A 17,794-nucleotide genomic window follows, 5' to 3' on the forward strand; every position below is an offset into this window, starting at 1 on the left:
TCCAGCCACAGACCTATGTAATAAGAATGGAGAGTTAACACTGGCTTCATTTTTTCAGAGGCCAATTTTTGGACCCAGGGGAAAAAAAGATACCCAGATATTAGCCAGCTATGTATGATAGGACTATTTATTAGCTGAAACCATAGTGCCCAGGTATCAAAAGCCTGATTCCAACCAATGTTTTTCCTTGATTTAGATAGGATTATCCAGTCAGCACAGATTATATACCACTCACTCTGCCAAGATGTTCTCTCTCCATAGTATTCCATCATCAGTTTCATTATCTCTGATACCATCCTAGGTACACTCAGCAGATGTAATCCAAGATAAGATACAATTGTGTTGCTCTGGCCAACTCAGCTAATGGTGTATCTTGAAATGACGTCATGAGGATTCCACCTTATTTACATGTGGTAGCATCTTGGTTTTCCAATCCAAAATTTTATCTGCACACTTGCTGCCTGGATAATATAACAACCACCAATAGACCGTCACCTGGCATGTACTTAGCTCTTCACTTGGTCTTCATTAATCAGATAAGCCACTGTTGTTATCTTCTCCAGCTTTGAGAGTGCAGATGAACATCTCTCCAATACATGATGTGACTGGGGGGGTACATGGATGCAAGTCAGTTGGTTGAGATCCAGTCTAAATAAAAGTGAGGTGATCATGGTGGGCAGAACAACTAAAGGATTTGGCTGAGGTTACTTTGTCCTGAGGGTAGATTAAGTGGGACAAGGGGAGAGTTCAGGACACCATAGAGGAAGTTTGAGAAACTCTCTGTTGTTCCTACTATTTTTTAAAGTAGCATTTCATAGCTGTATTCTACAATCATAATAGGGCATCTCTTATGAAAAAAAATAATATACTGTACTCAGTGTACCAAAAATATGAAAAGATAGTTAATATACAGTATGGGTTTTCTCCAAAGGACTCCAATGCATGCAAATGTTCTGTTGTATTGTGATATATTGTGGGAGGGCTTTAAAAGTTGTTTCTGTATGGAAAGTTGTTGCTGGTTTGAAATATATTCCCTGTATTTGTATTCCAGACTGGATTCTGACAACATGTCTACCAGACAAATGATCATCAAATCATTCCAGACATTAGAGACCTCTTAGCTGTGCAGCTATTATAGCTTACCAGGTGTCACTATTACAGTACGTACCCTGCAGCGTCAAACACACAGTAGACCATGCAGGAAATTCTTTTAATTCATATGGTCTCCTCTTTAACCGCCTTCAAACTGTTTGTTTTTCTTATATAAAAACTCCAACTACACTCTAACGGCCAACTAAGTGGTACTTCTGGCCCAGCTGGTTGGGAAAAGCTTCAAAGGCCCATCTGAATTTTACAGAGGAAGGAGGCAGGGAACAAAGCAATAAAAGGAGAGGAAGAGTCATAAGAAACAGTCAGGGTGAAAGTGAGCTAATGACTGCATCTGTGTATTGTATTGCATTGTATTCTGTTCAAAGATAGACATTAATGTAATATTATGTTTGAGAAGTTAAACGTACAAAAAGGCACACATATACATTTGTTTTGCTATTGGACTCAGACCTTGCTTGCAAGCCAAGATTTACCAGGCAATATTTTTACATTTGAATTATAAGACAAATATCTCAAAAGTAGGGCTTGTAATGGAAATTCTTATAAGCCTTTAGCTATATTAGTGCAAATGGCATCACTATACTTACTGCTAGTTATTCTTTGTTTCCTAGCTGCTAAGCTGCAAGGAAATCTAACCTGAAGACTCCTTTTGTGCCGTAACCTCTACTCTATGCTTGACTTGGCTTGAGAGAATTGAAAAGAATTCACTGTATTAACAACCCATGCAGTAAATGGCTACGTTTATGCCTGAGGCAGTGCAGCAATTTTTATACATGTAGTGAAGATGGTTTCTTGGTAGCAAGTGGATAAAATTATCATTGAAACTTACTAACAAAAGACCTCAATGAACATTTAGGAACAATAATCCTTATTTAAAAGTCTTAATATCTTTAACTGAATTGACCCCAATATATTTTTGCATTAAAAATTGTATGCTCAGTACCAGGAAATGGCATAGGGTGGTAGCAAATGATGGAAATTGTTTTTCCATTACTTGTGGAATATTTAGAATAATTGCTGACAAAATGTGGAAAAATTGAGGGAAAATTGTTGCTGACTGTGTCAATATTGAAACACATCATTTTGGGTTAGCTATCACCTATTCTGATATGCTACCCAAAGCTTTTGAGCAAGATTCTTTTTTGTTTTAATTTGCCCTATTGCTGCAGCAGATATAGCTAGAATTTGCCATTTTATTCTTTATCTCATTGCCAAGCATTTCTATGTCTTTTTCAAGTGATGTAAAGAACAGATAACCTCAGTAATATTACTACTTAGTTTGACAGGCTTGTCTATTTAAATTGCAATTTCTTTGGGCTTGGGTTGTTTCTTACTATGTAATTGTACAATGTGCAAGACCATTGGGTCTTGATCTCAGTGGGAGCATCTGGGTGCTATTGAAATATAAATAATAAACAATCAGCACAAAAAGAAAAAAAAACCTAGAAACGGTGAAAAATGGGAAACTACTAGTATCTGCGCATGCTTCTGTGAATACTGTGGTTTGCAACTGCCCAAATTGTGCTTAAAATTGCAAACAGATGGGGTGCATTATCATTGCTGTAGCAGCCTCAATAAAGAGACAAAACAATTTGGCCACTGCATATAAAGCTGAGAAGAGCAGCGGATCTCTAAACAGTGCTGGAGGACAGCACTGCAGCATTTCCTGAGATATTCTCATGGATGGCTTACATAAGCAGCAAAACAGGGTCTTCTAAACTCTGTGGTCATTTGGGGAGAATTCATGCATGTAAGTATAGGTGTCTATTGGATCCTACTGGCGGAAAAAGGATTGCTATTAAACTGGCAGGCTGCAGAGTGCTGGAGAGAACAGGAGGCACGTATCAGCTCTCCGTGGCTTCCTTTCTTCCAGTGCCAGGGGCAATGTGGCCACAATTAAGCTGCTGACACAGCTTGCAGTGGTTGATCTCAGATCAGCGGCATGGTCAATTGGATAGAGCATTAGGCTGGGAACCTGGAGACTCGGGCTCTTTACTTAGTTCCACCACTGACTTCCTGGATGAACCTGGAGAGGAATTTCGCCTCTCTGCATCTCGGTTTCCCTTCTCACTTTGGTGTTCAATCTTATATTTATAAAATCACTGTTCTGATATTCATCAAGGATGATTGACATCTTTAAATAGGTGCCACTATGGTAATCTCCTCCCAAGTTATCCTGCTGGGGTTAAATTAATTACTCTCAAAATGTTTATTGTTCCAAAAATTAACTACATATGGCTTGATCTCTAGTTAAGGAAAACACCCATTAGAGCCAATTGGAGTTTGCTGGGGTAAAGATCAGAGGATTGGGTCCTACACTGTGCTTGATCCTGTAGAAAACAGGGACATTGAACGGCACAAGTTTAAAAAAAACCCAAAACAATGGGAAAGAACTGGGGCACAGGATTAAGCACACCTGAATTAATGAGAGTGACCCTATATGAACAAAAAGTTACTCCCACCTACTAACAGACTTAAGTCTTAAGGAACTGTGTCTGCATACAGGGAAATCAACAGCAACACTCCTATTGGCTTGAATGGGTCAGGACTGAGCTCTGAGAAGGTAAAACACAATCAAGTGTTGTAATAGCATAACCCATAGACCTATGTGTCCTCAGACACACTCATTCTCTATCCATGTTTCACTTTTTTCTACCCTTCAGAGCTGCAAATAAACAGTACTGTCAACCCCAAGCATTCAAAAATCAGGAATTAGGGCCCAAAACATCATGAGGTTGGCTTAAAAACCAAAATATTTTAAACAAATAATAAAGCATCTTTTTATTTGCCTTCTGATTTTTGAGCCTGTTGGGTTCATTTGGATCACATTTTCCAGCTTTTCTTCACAACCACAAAGACTAGGAACTTACTTTAAAAAAACGAAAAATAAGATTTTCACATAATCATTTGTCCACACGAGCAGGGACTTTAAGAAAAACTCCAAATGCCATAGGACGCACAATAAAATCACCGGATGGGCAATACTCAGTAAGGAAGCAATTTAACAGGGGGCATGGCATATACTACCACTGCAGGGCAGAGGACTTCATCTAACTAATCTTCTTACTGGCATACAGAAGTTGCACTTGCAATGGGAGTGAAACAAAACAGAATTGTACAATGGGAAGATGATATATCTGTATTGATTCTTTACATCTTTTACAGGAAGCCAGACAGGAGAGGACTGGGAAGGTTCTAGACAGAGGGCCCGATTCCCCACTAGCTTGCATCTTGTGTAGATATTTCCCCCTAAGCAAAGTGGGTGTAAAATGCTATTATTCTGATTTGGTAACATTTAATAAGCATTTTGTACAAAGCATAGCAAAATCAGGCCCAGAAGCTCTGCAGTGAAGCAGAGAGACAAAGAAAAAGTTGCTTTAGGAATAATACTGTTTCCTTTATTTGGATAAAGTTCCTTGTTCAGTATCAGATGACAACATTTTTTTCCTGCAAATCTTTACCATTGTTACTTGACATACACCAAGGGAAGATTTTCAAGATCAAAGCTATGAAGCAACGGCAGATGAAAGTTTTTGTATGTGTTCTCAAAAGCTCATCCCAACTGAAAAAAAAAAAAAAAAGATTTAGAGAAACTTCTAAAAACCTTATGTATGTAATGTTGTTGTTGCCATGTCAGTCCCAGGATAGAGATACAAGGTGGGTGAGGTAAGCTCGAAAGCTTGTCTCTCTCACCAACAGACGCTGCTCCAATAAAAGATATTACCTCACCCATCTTGACTCGCTAAAAACCTTGTTATCAGATTCAATTAAATTTGAACAGATTCTTCCATTCCTCAATATAAGGACTCTGAACCAGATTTTCAAAGGTATTTAGGAGCCTAAAGGCACAGACAGGCATCTAGTGGAGTTTACAAAAGATGCCTAAGTAAGTTGGGTGACTAATTCCTATTGACTTTTCTAAATCGCACTACGTACCTATCTGCATCTTTACTTCTTTAAATCTGGTCCTCGGTTCTATAGTCAATATATTTAACTAATACCCAGGACGACCTGGTCCTGTAGTGGGATATACAAAACTGTGCTTCACCTAACTTGGATACAAACCATTTGGTTCCAATGAGCAGAGCAGGCAGAAGTTACATACTGTGTACATACTGTGCTGGGCTTCCTAGGACTTTTGCTATCTACACAGTTCCTCCCTACTATGCCCTTAATATTAGGCAAATGAAACTTGTTGGAGTAGAGAATGGATTTAGAATCCCCAAACCAAATTATGTTATTAACTATGTTCTACATGTCAAATAACATTTTAATGAAGTTGTTTCAGCCTATAGCAGGAGCAAGTGTCTTTACAGTTTTCTCTTCTGATGGTGCCTAAGGTCAGGGGATAAAATGGCACTAATTATATCCAGCTTTAATGAAACTAGGACAACGCGAGTTCTGTGTCACTTTAAAGACTAACAAATTTAATATTTGAAGACATTAGCTTTTGAGAGACTTAGCTCTCTTCTTCAGATGCAGTAATATAGAAAATAGGTAACACAGAGGTATCTTATAGGTATCCAGGTGCATTGAGAACAATGGGGGAGGTGGAGTCTGGTACTTGAGACCTAATGACGACCATTGAGTACGAGGTGAAAATGGGTGAGCAAAGTTACTTTGCAAAGTTACTTTGAAGTTGTAGACCTATGAGGCTGACACCAGCTGGCCGGTGGCATGTTATTTTGTGGGCTTTACATTTTATGTTTGCTCTGTTTTAACTGGTAAATGTTGCATGGTACTTTTCTAATGTTAAGTAATTATTCTTACCATGATCTGATGGGAAGATGGTAAGAATTAGGTAATTATTCTTACCTTTGCTCCTGCTTTCTCTCCATCCCAGCATGCTACTTTGAGGAATTTCTAGCCAGTTTCAGTACTGTAACTTCCATTCAGACTGGAATGGTGGTTGCTTTTTGCACAGGAGTGCAAAGGGATCAGGAAGTTTCTTATTTTCTCTTTTTTTGGCCACCCCTTGAGTACCATACAGAGGGTCAGCCAAAATCAAGTGCTTGTCGGGTCTGATTTAGCAGCCTTCTGTCAGTCTTACAGAGGGAGAAGTCGTGTTCTCTTTAATTTATAAATCACTTAATGTCTTTCACAGCACGAGACCGGGAGGCTTGGAGAAAAGTTGGGAGAGGAGTTAATTGTTTTCTGTTGATATGATTGACTAGAAGACTATATGGAATAGCTTACATGCAACTTTTAAATTAGTGGCGATAACTCAATCTGATTTATTTATGCTTCACAGAAGCTTATGGACTTTGGTTGAAACGTACAATGCTTGTTGCTCTTGTAAGTCTGAAGAAGATTCTGTTATTCAAGTACTTCTTGATTGTTCCATTCCCAGACTTTTCTGAGACTTTTTTCCGGAAGAGAGGAACATTAGAGCCACCTTATACAACATCTCTAACACTGAACCTATTGAAAAGTTCATGAACTGCAACCTATATATGGGAAAATGATACTAGCAAAACTGAGCCTGATTTTCCCAACAGCTCTCAGGATTACTGTGGAAAGGCGGAACCATGGACACTGTCTCCCCATGGGCTATCCCATCCAGCATATCAGAGGGGAAGCTGAAGTAAATACTGTGGAGTTTCAAGGTCATCGTGTGTCCCACTGTTCCCCTCTATGGCTTTCTACACAGAAGGGAGTGATCTAGCAATTGGTGGTAACTGGGATACATTATGGATTAAAATAGGTGCTTCCCTTTTAAAAATTGTTTGCATTTCATCTTCATCATGGCAAATCCTAAAGGGATGTGGTCTTCTTGTAGCTGAAACAGCCAAGATTTTCTCTGCTGCTCAGATGAAAATCGCAAATGAAACCTTGCAATAAGGCCATTCTGGTATCCTGTGTGTTTGGCAGTAAATGTAAAATTGGTGCATTAATTTGAATTTAGATTTGCCTAAACAAGTAAATGTAAACAATATGCTCAGAGATAAATAAATTAGGTGTAAAAAATGATTGAACGCAAACCTATTTAACACAGTAGATAGCCTGATTCTGCAAGGTGCTGAGTACTCTCCACTCCCACTGAACTTAGAAGGTGCTCAGAACATCATAGGACTAGGCTTATTATGAGTTCTTGCTACGGACTCCAGCAAACAAAGCTCAGTATGCTTTCTATTTAAAAAGAATAAGGAAAAAAAAAGGCTTGATTCCAGAAATGCTTCCCAAAGCAACTTCTGTGAAATACAGCCTGGCTTGAAATCAAAACAAATCCTGCTGCATCCTTTGGTACACTTTCTACTTTCCCATATCTATTGCCTCTGACTACTCTTCTAAGGAGAAACCTATTTTTTTTTCTGCCTCATGGGGTATCCTTCAACAAGTTATAGTGCTCACATAGATTCCACTCATACTAGCTCCTTCTTCTATACCAATATGAAAGTCCTCCAACATACCTTTGCCTTCTTGTCTTCTTGATTTACGCTTATCCCCCTTATGGTATATTTAATAAAGCTTTTTAGCATGTGTATCATCATGGTATGGTGTTTGTATTAGAATTGTCTATTGTTGGTGAGTGTACAGTTTTTTTCCCCCAAAGAGTTATTTTGCTATATATTGAAATATAATATAAATATATGAGAGAAAACAGGCATTCTGATGTGTAACATAAACAAGGTTGTTTGTTTTATTCAGAGCTTATGTATGGCACCATTGGAGAACCAGCCTTTCCCAGTTGAGCACTGTGTTCTTGTTATTGATTTGGGCTGTGGCTGTCTTTAGACAAGATGCTAGATCCTCAGCTAAGGCTGAGGAGCACTTTGTGCAGTTGAATGGGAGGAGGGTGCAGATATCCCTTGGGGCTTTTTGGCATGAGGCTAGTCTCCTAGAACAGGTTAGTATTCCCCCATCACCATGTTTCAGTGGGTCACAGCTGAGAATGCAAGGTTCAGGACAAACTGCTCAGAAAAAGGGTAGACTCACCCCAAACTGGTGATCATTCTTACATAAGACATAACAAGCCAGTAACAAAAGTCAACTTCTGCCTCACCACACCGGTTAACAAGAAGTCTAAACTGCAGTCTCCGTAGGCATCCCAGCCCTTGTTTCACCACTCAGACACTAGACTTCATGATGAGTAGTTATTGAAAACCAGTTTCATCAAACAAAGGGTTCTTCTGGTCCCAAGAGACCAGCCACATAGCTAGATCAATATATAACTCAGATCTTGCCCAATAATCATGCTGTTGCAATACTTTAATATTGACTATCTAAAGTTCTTTTTATAAGAGAAAAGAAAAAGGAGAGAGTTAAAATGATCAAAGAAATCAAATATCATCATTACAAAGTTCTTGGATCAGATTTGTAGCAGTGATGTTACAGACTGCCTTATAAAGTCTTTGGTAACTACCAAAAGATTAGAAGGTCCTCAAGTCCATTGATTGGAATGCTCTTTTTAGTGTACATTCATAATCCAGAGATCAGAGCAGGAAAGAGGCAAAATGGAGATGCTTCCAGGGTCCTTTATACCTTCTCCCATGTGGAGGGAATGCTCTCAGTCTTAATTTGTGAAAAATTACAGGCATAAGATGGAGTCCAGGGTCACATGAGCAAGTCACATGCCCTTATATGTTTTGGTAACTCATAGGAGCAGCCATTACCCATATTCTAGCTAATGCATCCACAGGAAGGCTCACCAGGAGGGGACATGCTCCTTTTATGGTCCATTGTGTTCTTTAATGGGCCATGAACTTGAATGGTCATTTCACAATGTGCCGGCTAGACTGGATGCAAACTACCTTGTGGATGTTACACCGGAGCAACCACATTTGAGATACTGGTACATAGTCAATATTCATAACTTTAGAAAAAACAAAGATGACACATGCTTACAAACTGGATAATCATATTTGATAGACTAACTTTTCCATTGATACCATACATGACATACTGTGTACAAGATTTGTTGCAATTCTTTAACAGTGGCAATATTAATAGTCAGATTTCAATCCTACAGCATCACAACCCAAAAGGTATAAAGATTGTTGAGGCAAAGAGAAACCCTGGCTACCCTTCCCAGACATGTCCCTTATGTTGGCAACCTGTAGAGGCATCACACAGGAACCAATATGATGGTTCTACACCTCCATGCATATTTCTACACCAGGAAGATCTCACAGATGCTGGAGCCACCAGGCTTAGGGCTGCTTGTACCAGTAGAGCATCAAAAGCACATGGTGCATGGCCACAAATTGGGGCCAAGATGTCTTATTCTGCTTTGCTATTGATTGAACACACTTTCCTGTCATAACTGGTGAAGATGTGAATCCTATCACATAATTTTTCAGTATTTCTACTGTTAATTACAGGAAACACAGCATGAGATAAAAGTGCTTATTAAAACTTCCCTTGTTTTCTACATGTTTAGTCAAGTTACACTACTTATTATTGTTTTCACCTTTACTTTCAAAATAATAGGCCAAAATCTGCTTTCTGTTACACACATTCATGGCCAATCTATACCCATTTGTTCTGGTGCCAACATTGTCCTTTAACTTAAATAGCTCATCCTCCTTCCTGCTGTTTACCCCCTGATGTATTTATTGAGAGCAATCATATCCCCTCACAGCTTTCATTTTGCTAGGCTAAATAAGCCAAGCATTTCCAGTGTCCTTTCATAAGGTAGGCTTTCCATTGTCCTGATCATCCTAGTAGCCCTTCTCTGCAGCTGATTCAGTTTGAATTCATCTTTCCTGAACATGGGTGACCAGAACTGTATACAGTATTTCAAAAGAGGTCTTACCACCAGTAACTTATAGATGAGTACTTCCCTATATCTACTGGAAATACCTCTCCTGATACATTATAGGATTGCATTTGTTTATTTATTTATTTATTTTAAACAGCTGCACCACACTGGTGTCCCACATTCGTTCTGTGTTCTTTTAATACACCCAGGTCTTTCTCCTCCTCTGTCATACAACTGGGTACCACTCTGTTGTACTCCAATTAGCCCTCAGCTTATAACTGGAATTGTTATTATTAATGTCTTAGTCAGGGCCAGATTTCCAATTAGGCACAGTAGGCACGTGGCTAGAAGTACCGGTGTTCTAGGGGATGCCTAAAGAGTGGTAGATTACTGCCCAGGCCAAAGCTTGGCCAATTTGGGGACCCCAAATAAGTGACGGAACTCTGGCCCTGCCCCCTGATCCTCTTCTGACCCCCTGAGTTCTTCCCCCTGGTCAGGCTAGAAGCTGGAGCCCAGAGGTGAGCATATTCCCCCCGTCCGGAGCTGGCCAAGTTCCTCATTCCAGCCCCTTTCCCTCCCCATCTCTCCACCCTCCACAGAGATGGACAGCCCTTCTTTCCCTCATCACACCCCCTTCCCCTGGCTCGGAAAGAATGAAGGTCAGCTGTAGGTGGGGTGGGATGGAGGCTGCTTAAGATTGCTGTGTATAGGGCACAGAAGGTGTTAATCCAACCCTGCCCTTGCACTTGCACTTTGGACTACTACATTTCATTTCTATTACCCCAGTCCTCTAGGTCATTAAATTTGTCCTGTATAATATTCTGATCCTCCTCTGTACTGTCATCTTAACACTGCTCTTTGTTTTAGTGAAGTTTCTCAGCAGTGATGAGCAGAATTTTTCCCCCTCAAATATCCAAACTAAAAACCCTAATACTATTTCACAAGTATGAATTGGTGTTGCTATTTATATACGAGGTACTTTTGTATCTCTGCATGTGAAACATTAATACTAAATTAACCAAAGAGTAGGAATATAGGCTTATGACTTCACCCCTTTGTGCTGTTTCAGTGGTGCCATAGACAGCTGGATATTCCTCTGGTGCACTACACCACGCCTGAATGCCAATTGTAGGGTGTATTGGAGGCATGGAAGGAGTGTGCACATGCTTTAAACCAATGATCCTGACCAGTAACAGACCCTAAGAGGTCACGACAAGTATTATGGTTACCATAACTTATGCTAGTGACTGAATAAGCCCCAGGTGTCCCTGGCTGAATCAGCCCCATGCTGCCCAAGAGATCAGAGAGCAAAAAAGGGTAGGACCCAACGATGCGGTTTATATTTATATTTAATCAGATATGTGGTTCACTGAGGCCATTATCCTGCTACTGTAATGGCCAATAACAGATGCTTCAGCTGAAGATGAAAACCAATCAGAACAAATCTAGCTAAATGTGTAGTGCTATACATTGGGGGAGGTAAGAAGTGGGGAGCAGAGACTCCTTCTATCCCCTGTAGGTAATCAGCTTGCACTATGAAGCAGGAAATCTGATTACCTAGCAGAACTATATATAATTAATTGTGCTAAAATTGTTAACCATAGCAAATGAAACCTTTTTAATAATGTGGCATTATGTGCATTTTGAGGTACAATAACATCCCCATCATTTACTAATCTTTGTAAATAAATCAAACGCTGTAAATTCAGGGAAGCATGGGGGGAATCTTATTTTCTGCACCTTTTCCTTTTTTCAACTTAAAATCTTTTGTCGCTGCACTGGCACAGGGTAATATCGAATTCTTCAGTGACAGCGTGTGCCTAAATAGCATTGAATCACAGCGATAGATAACGAGAGTAAATCTTTTCTCCAGATGATTTACAGGTTACAGACATGACTTCACCTTTATTATTAAAATTGAAAACAGATTAAACTGGGCTGATTAAATGAGACTTCAAACCCAGAGGTTCATTCTATCATAAGGGGGTCCTTGACAAAGCCCTCCTCTCTGTACCCTCCCACTGCATTCACTTGCAAATCACTGTGTGTCTGGTAAAGCCTGCACTCCCCCTAGCCCCAAACCTTCTCATGTTGAGCACTGCGGCTCTGTCAGCAGCAATATCTCTCTGTGTTAGGGACGTTTCTTATTAATCAGGGGCACTGAATGGAAACCAATCAGATAGAGAGTCCCTTTGGCTTCAGCTCCCTGCCTGCCTGAGTTAAAAGTGATGCTGGGAGAGAGGGAGTCCCAGTTAGATGCAAGTACATCCAGCAGTGGAGATACTGTAACAGGCAGCAGAGGGAAAAGAGGCAGAGAAGCAGCACTGAGCAAAGCTAGATCACTTACACTGGTGAATAAGGTAAGAGGATTGACTTACTTTTGCCTTGAAATTACTAGCCTCAAAGAGTGGAAACTTTTCTTTAAAAGAAGTTGCTCAAAGCAGTAATGATTCTTGATCGTTACCTTTTCTGTTTTGGTTTGCTTTATTTATTTATTTATTTATGGAACAAATGGGGGGGATTTTAAGCAGTTGTTAAAAAAAGGTTGTAATAGACTATTGAAAGTTGAAACACAAAACTTGTAATGCATGGTTAATTCCCATGAATATTACAATATATATAGGGTGACTGCTTTTTTGTATATTGAGAAACTTGTATGCTATTAGACAGCGTCAACTTACAGTATGTTCTATTTTATTTGTACTTCAACAATCTATCTTAACATTTTTATATAGGGTATTCTCTCTCCTCCCCTGAGTGTTACCTGCAATGCCTCTCTATCTTTGACCTCTATTTTTATTGAAAGGATCTAGTCAGAATTCACCCTAGATAAAAGGATAAACAAGAAGCAGATTTTAGCCATTAATTTGAGTGAAAATAATCCCTGGCAAAAGAAAAAACAACATATTTTAGACATAGTTGGTATAGGAAAAATAACGACAGTATGTTAAAATGACAGTCATCTTAGGATTCAGAGACATGGAGAGGTGAAAGCTCCTTGGGATATTTTGAACAGTAAGTCAAAGACAGCAAGCTTAAAGTATAAGGCTACTTTCCAGAAGTGCTACTGACTACCTAGCCAACCTGATATTTAGAAACAACAAACTGGATGGAAACAAGGCAGAAAGAATGAAAGGCAAAATTGATATTTTGATTTCAAAATAACCTGCAGAATGCAATTATTTGATAAACAGCATTTTTTACACAGACAAGAAACATGCAATCATATCAATTCAATTTCAGTGAGCATAAAAGTCTCAGACCAAAAATGATGAATACCAATGTTAAGAAAATCGATATTCCTTGCAGTTGTATGGCAGTGTGCATACTGTAGCAATTCATCCTCTTGCAGACAGTTTTAAATAATGAGTCAGGATAATAGAATAGGAGTTCTTTTAAGATAATTTCCTTTTGCAACAGACAAGCTTACAGCCAGGAGTCCAATCCTGCTTCTAGTGAAGTCAATAGCAAAACTCCAATTGACTTGAATACGTGCAGAATCATACTCTAAAGCAATGTACTTTAGTTCAAGTTTCTTATGGCATGGGTAAGTCATGCACTAGAAGTAAAACATCAGTGAGTTTTCTTCAAGCATAACACTTAAAATAGCTTAGTTAGTAGGGTGAAACATCTTCCCTAGTAAAGATACTGGTCATAGTAGTGAAGTTTTTTGAGGAGAGGTTTTTTTTATAATCTTTGCTTCCAAGCACATTTTTTACTATAAGTGATATTAATTACATTTTCAACATGAATAGATATACAATTTAACATTTAGACCTTGTTACTTATATTTTCTTGTGGCTATTTAGAACCTCATAGGGGGAATATAGTAAATTTAAAAAATGTGCATTTGCTGCTATCCATGGAGATATGGCACTTCAATATATGGCACTGTAAAGTGGATTAATAATCTAGTCATTTGGATTTAAGGTGGGATTGCTTAGTATATTGTCAGCTAATGTAATGATTTATTAGCAATAACATGAAAAGTTTACATGAACAGTCAGGTTATACAGTCAAACAATCATAACAGAAGCAAAGATGTTAAAATGTTAACATTAACACCTGAAAAGATGTTAATCGTAAATGAGAAAAGTGTATCTGTTTAGTACTGTATACAGCCAAAGTTGTACCTAATATAGTTGTCATGTCTTTCTTTTTTCTTAATATTTTTGGACTAGACAAATCTTTCAGTAATCACAGTTAATTGTTATATATTTGGGTGCATGAAGGCATAACCATTATTATTTTGAAAAAGGATATAAATAGGAATATTAATATCAACAAATATATTACATAAAATGCAATGTGCATTATATAAGTACAAAAAGAACTAGAAAGACAAAATACAGTGTGAAGAAATCATATTTTTTTTTCTATGTAGTTTATGTTAAGAGTCCTTCATGTTTTCTGTATAGAAGCTTTTTGACTTGTCGGGTGAATTGGCATTATGAGCAAGGACTGAAATTCCAGTGATCCAGAATTCAGGATAACAGCACATTGTTTTCATATGAATGCTTGTCAGCAGGATGCTGTACAGAATGTTAGTTATGTGGGGTTGGCAGAAATACTCTGTGATAATTAGATCAACCAATGAGAATAATTTACTTCCCCAATTTAGGTGCCAAATAAAAAGTAATTACTTAACTAACAGCTCTGATGTTTCTATGACTTTATTCATAAGGCTACAAATAGAACCAAACTTATTGGTAACATCTGATTGTGTCTGGAAATCTTTGTAAATTGACATGGTTTCTGAAAACCTAGCCATGCACCAGGTATTCATCTGGCAGAAACTGTAGGATGTGGGTGTGGTAAATAATATGGTTCAACATTTCCTCTGAAGATCAGTTTGTTCAGGAGATGAAATGTGGTAGACTAATTTCAGTTCCATCTAAGGAATACTGCCAACAACCTGGCGTGAAATGACCCTTAAAGACACATTATTTCCGGTATTTTGGTTTGATTTCAGGAAGACACAAAAGCTGTAGCAGCTGTTTTCAAATACAGAACTGCTATCCTGTCCTTATTTCTTCCTAATCATGCTTCTGCCAAGTGCTCAGTGATGTGGCAGATCCTTATTGGAAATGAACACTCTGTCATGTTCAAAGAGTCATTGTATAAAAATTCTCACAGTTCATGAAGAAATCTTGTGGTCCTGGAAAATCAGCTGAGTAAGTCTGGAATTGGGATAGTAGAAAATATATCATTTCTATTAATTCCGTTTCCTCAGTATGTATTATTTAACTGTAGGATGCTGCTGAAACAAAAACCTACACAAACATGCTTCTGTTCTCAGAATGCCTTCTGAATTTCTAGGGCTTGCAGCAAGTGATACATGCAAATAGTATCTGGAGAAGCGCAAATATTTGAACATGAATAGGGATGTCTGAGAGGAAGCTGACTACATTCTGTGTGCGCGAGAGAGTTTATGAAAAGTAATTTTGTGAGACTAAATCCCAGATTCCCTCTAAACGAAGAAATAAAGTGAAGTGAAATGACTCACAAATCTGAACAAACAGAATACCAAGAGAAGCATTCAAGCAGTATTATAACTTGTTCCTTTCACTTTTAAACAAATATCAAATTGACAGCAAATTTTGCTGTATGGTAAAAGCCAGTTTATTGTGTTGTCTTTCAGGGATTGACCATGGTAAAAAGATTGAATGTTTTAAAGGCCTCTCACATGAGAAGTCCACTAGATTTTTGTCTTGAGTGACTAAACAAGAGAGAACCATTTGGATCAGATGACTGTTCATGTCATGACTACGGGAGATGGACTCTGCTCCTTGGAATTCCATAGAATTAAATGAGAATTTTATCGCTGACTTCAATGAAGGGAGGATGAGGCCCATAGAAAATGCCATATATAAAGTGCAGCTTAGAAGAAAGTTCTAGACTGAGAAAGTTCTAGAACCAAATAATTGTTCAATCCAGGAGCTCCTCTTCATGTAATGTGTTTATAGAAAGGAGTGCCATACCTCATTTGCTAATAATAATAGGGAGGAAGAATGATTCTGTGCTTATGACACTAGCCTAGAACTTGGGAAATTCACGTTTAGTTCCCTGCTCTGTCACATAGACTTCCTCTGACAGTTTGAGCAAATTTCTGTGCCTCCATTCTCCATCTGTACAATGGGGGTAGTAACATTTCCCTACTCACAGGGATGTTGTGAGAATACATACATATAGATTGTGAAGTGCATCAAGATCTACTGGTGAAAAGCACAATATTTTTTATAACAACTTAGCTCTTATATAGCATTTTTCATTCATGTATTTCAAGGAGCCTGACAAAACAAGATAAGTAGCACTACCCCCATTTTACAGATGAGTGACTGAGACACGAGCAGCTGAAGTGACTTGCTCAAGGTCACACAGCAGGTCAGAGTTAGAAATACAATCAGGGTCTCCAGTCTAATATATTATACATTTCAACACAATTGCCTTTCCATAGTAAAAAAAAAAAAAAAAATCTGCTCTTGAATTATTAAATAGTCTCTTATGAAATCCATTGTTATTTCGAACCATTTTTCTATAGTAGTAATATAGGAAAGCACAGCAACTTCCCATGTATGGCACAGCATGTATTCTGAAACCAGTGGAATATAGCTTCCTATATTTACATTTTGCACCTTTTGCTAACAGTGTATCTAGCATTATAAGGGACACCTTTCATTTTAGACCCAATTTTCCCCGTCCCACAGAAATATAACATCGTCTTGGCTCTGTTTTTATAAACTACTGACTTCAGAAATGATAAAGATGAGGTTAGGCTCAAATGTGTGAATGTACATTTGTTGGCTATTAAACATTGTCCAGGTTATCTTAACCCCCCAGCCTTTACTCAAAGAGAGGGTGGGGAAACAAGTGTCATTATTTAGAGACCCAAATTTTCTCTCAGACACTGAAAATATTTTTTTATGGCTCACCTAAGCAAATTGCAGAAAGAGATCTTGAAGTCTGTACAATAGTCTAACACCACTGAAAGCATCAGTGAAAGGGAGAAAAGAAATTGAAATCATCATTAACTATACTAGTAGAACTTCTCAATATTCCTCTTAGGGGCAAATGCTCAGCTGGTACAAATCATCATAGATCCATTGAAGCCAATTGATACCAATTTACACCAGCTGAAAATCTCTCTCTCTGTATCTGTGCCATCTGACAGCCTATACAGACATATTTCATTTACCCTATTAGTTCTGGAAATTGAAAATCAATTTCACAAGTAATGAGTGATCCAAAACCCCACATTTTCTTCTGATGAATAATACACTTTTTTGAGATGCCTTAACAATAATAAATCATTGAGTGTGAGATTATAAATGTTCATAAATGCAAATTAAAAAGACGTGCTTTATATCAGCCTCTAAAATCTTTATATCAAGTTATCAGTGTGATTAATATCTTCCATTTTCCCCCTTCCTCCATCATTCAATATATCCTCTTGATCAGGAGGTGAAAAAAAATCCATCCATTATATCTGATTTGACATAAAAAACGTAATTCCTAATTATGAAAGCAAATTTGATTAATTTAAAATCCAGCATTTACATGTTATGATATGATCAGAAGGTGATAATAAATTGGTGACATATACATGTAATGAATCAATGTAATCCCAGGTCATGGGTGAATTTGTCATTCTTACTAAGCATTGTTCAGGTAATGTCATGGAAGGAATGATAGAAATCAAATTCAGGTAAAAGCACCAGACTAAAATGGATTTCCTTAGTATTTTACAACGCTACTTCTGTCTGATAGTGAATATATTTACTTATTCAAGTTGCTCTTCATCGAAATGTGAGAAGTCAAATATCCCACTTGATATAATTAGGAAACAACACATGTGCACACTCTCTTGCTCTCGCTCTCTCACTTATATGAAAGTTGTGGAAATCAATCTGCCCTTGGATTACCCAAGGGCCTCTTTTAAAACCTTTTGTTTCAGAAGCAGGTTTCTACAATCTAATTTGTCTG

General features: G+C 38.1%; 1 protein-coding gene and 1 long non-coding RNA gene across 2 annotated transcripts in view; one reads left to right on the forward strand and one right to left on the reverse strand.

Annotated features, from left to right (window-relative positions):
• Positions 1-3,908: 3,908 nt before the first annotated feature.
• The window catches only part of LOC137166260 (uncharacterized), a 201,586-nt gene continuing 187,700 nt past the window's right edge, over positions 3,909-17,794 (reverse strand). Inside the window, exon 5 of the long non-coding RNA XR_010923606.1 lies at positions 3,909-4,672. This is a non-coding gene — a long non-coding RNA (uncharacterized lncRNA). The remainder of the gene's footprint in view (positions 4,673-17,794) is intronic.
• CDH9 (cadherin 9) overlaps positions 12,110-17,794 on the forward strand; it is a 103,238-nt gene continuing 97,553 nt past the window's right edge. Inside the window, exon 1 of the mRNA XM_067567911.1 lies at positions 12,110-12,171. The gene's annotated coding sequence lies outside the window, so the exon portion shown is untranslated. The remainder of the gene's footprint in view (positions 12,172-17,794) is intronic.

Source organism: Emydura macquarii, unplaced genomic scaffold (genome assembly GCF_026122565.2).
Source record: "Emydura macquarii macquarii isolate MOO-44397 ecotype Brisbane River unplaced genomic scaffold, CSIRO-AGI_Emac_v2 contig_2825, whole genome shotgun sequence".
NCBI lineage: Eukaryota > Metazoa > Chordata > Testudines > Chelidae > Emydura > Emydura macquarii.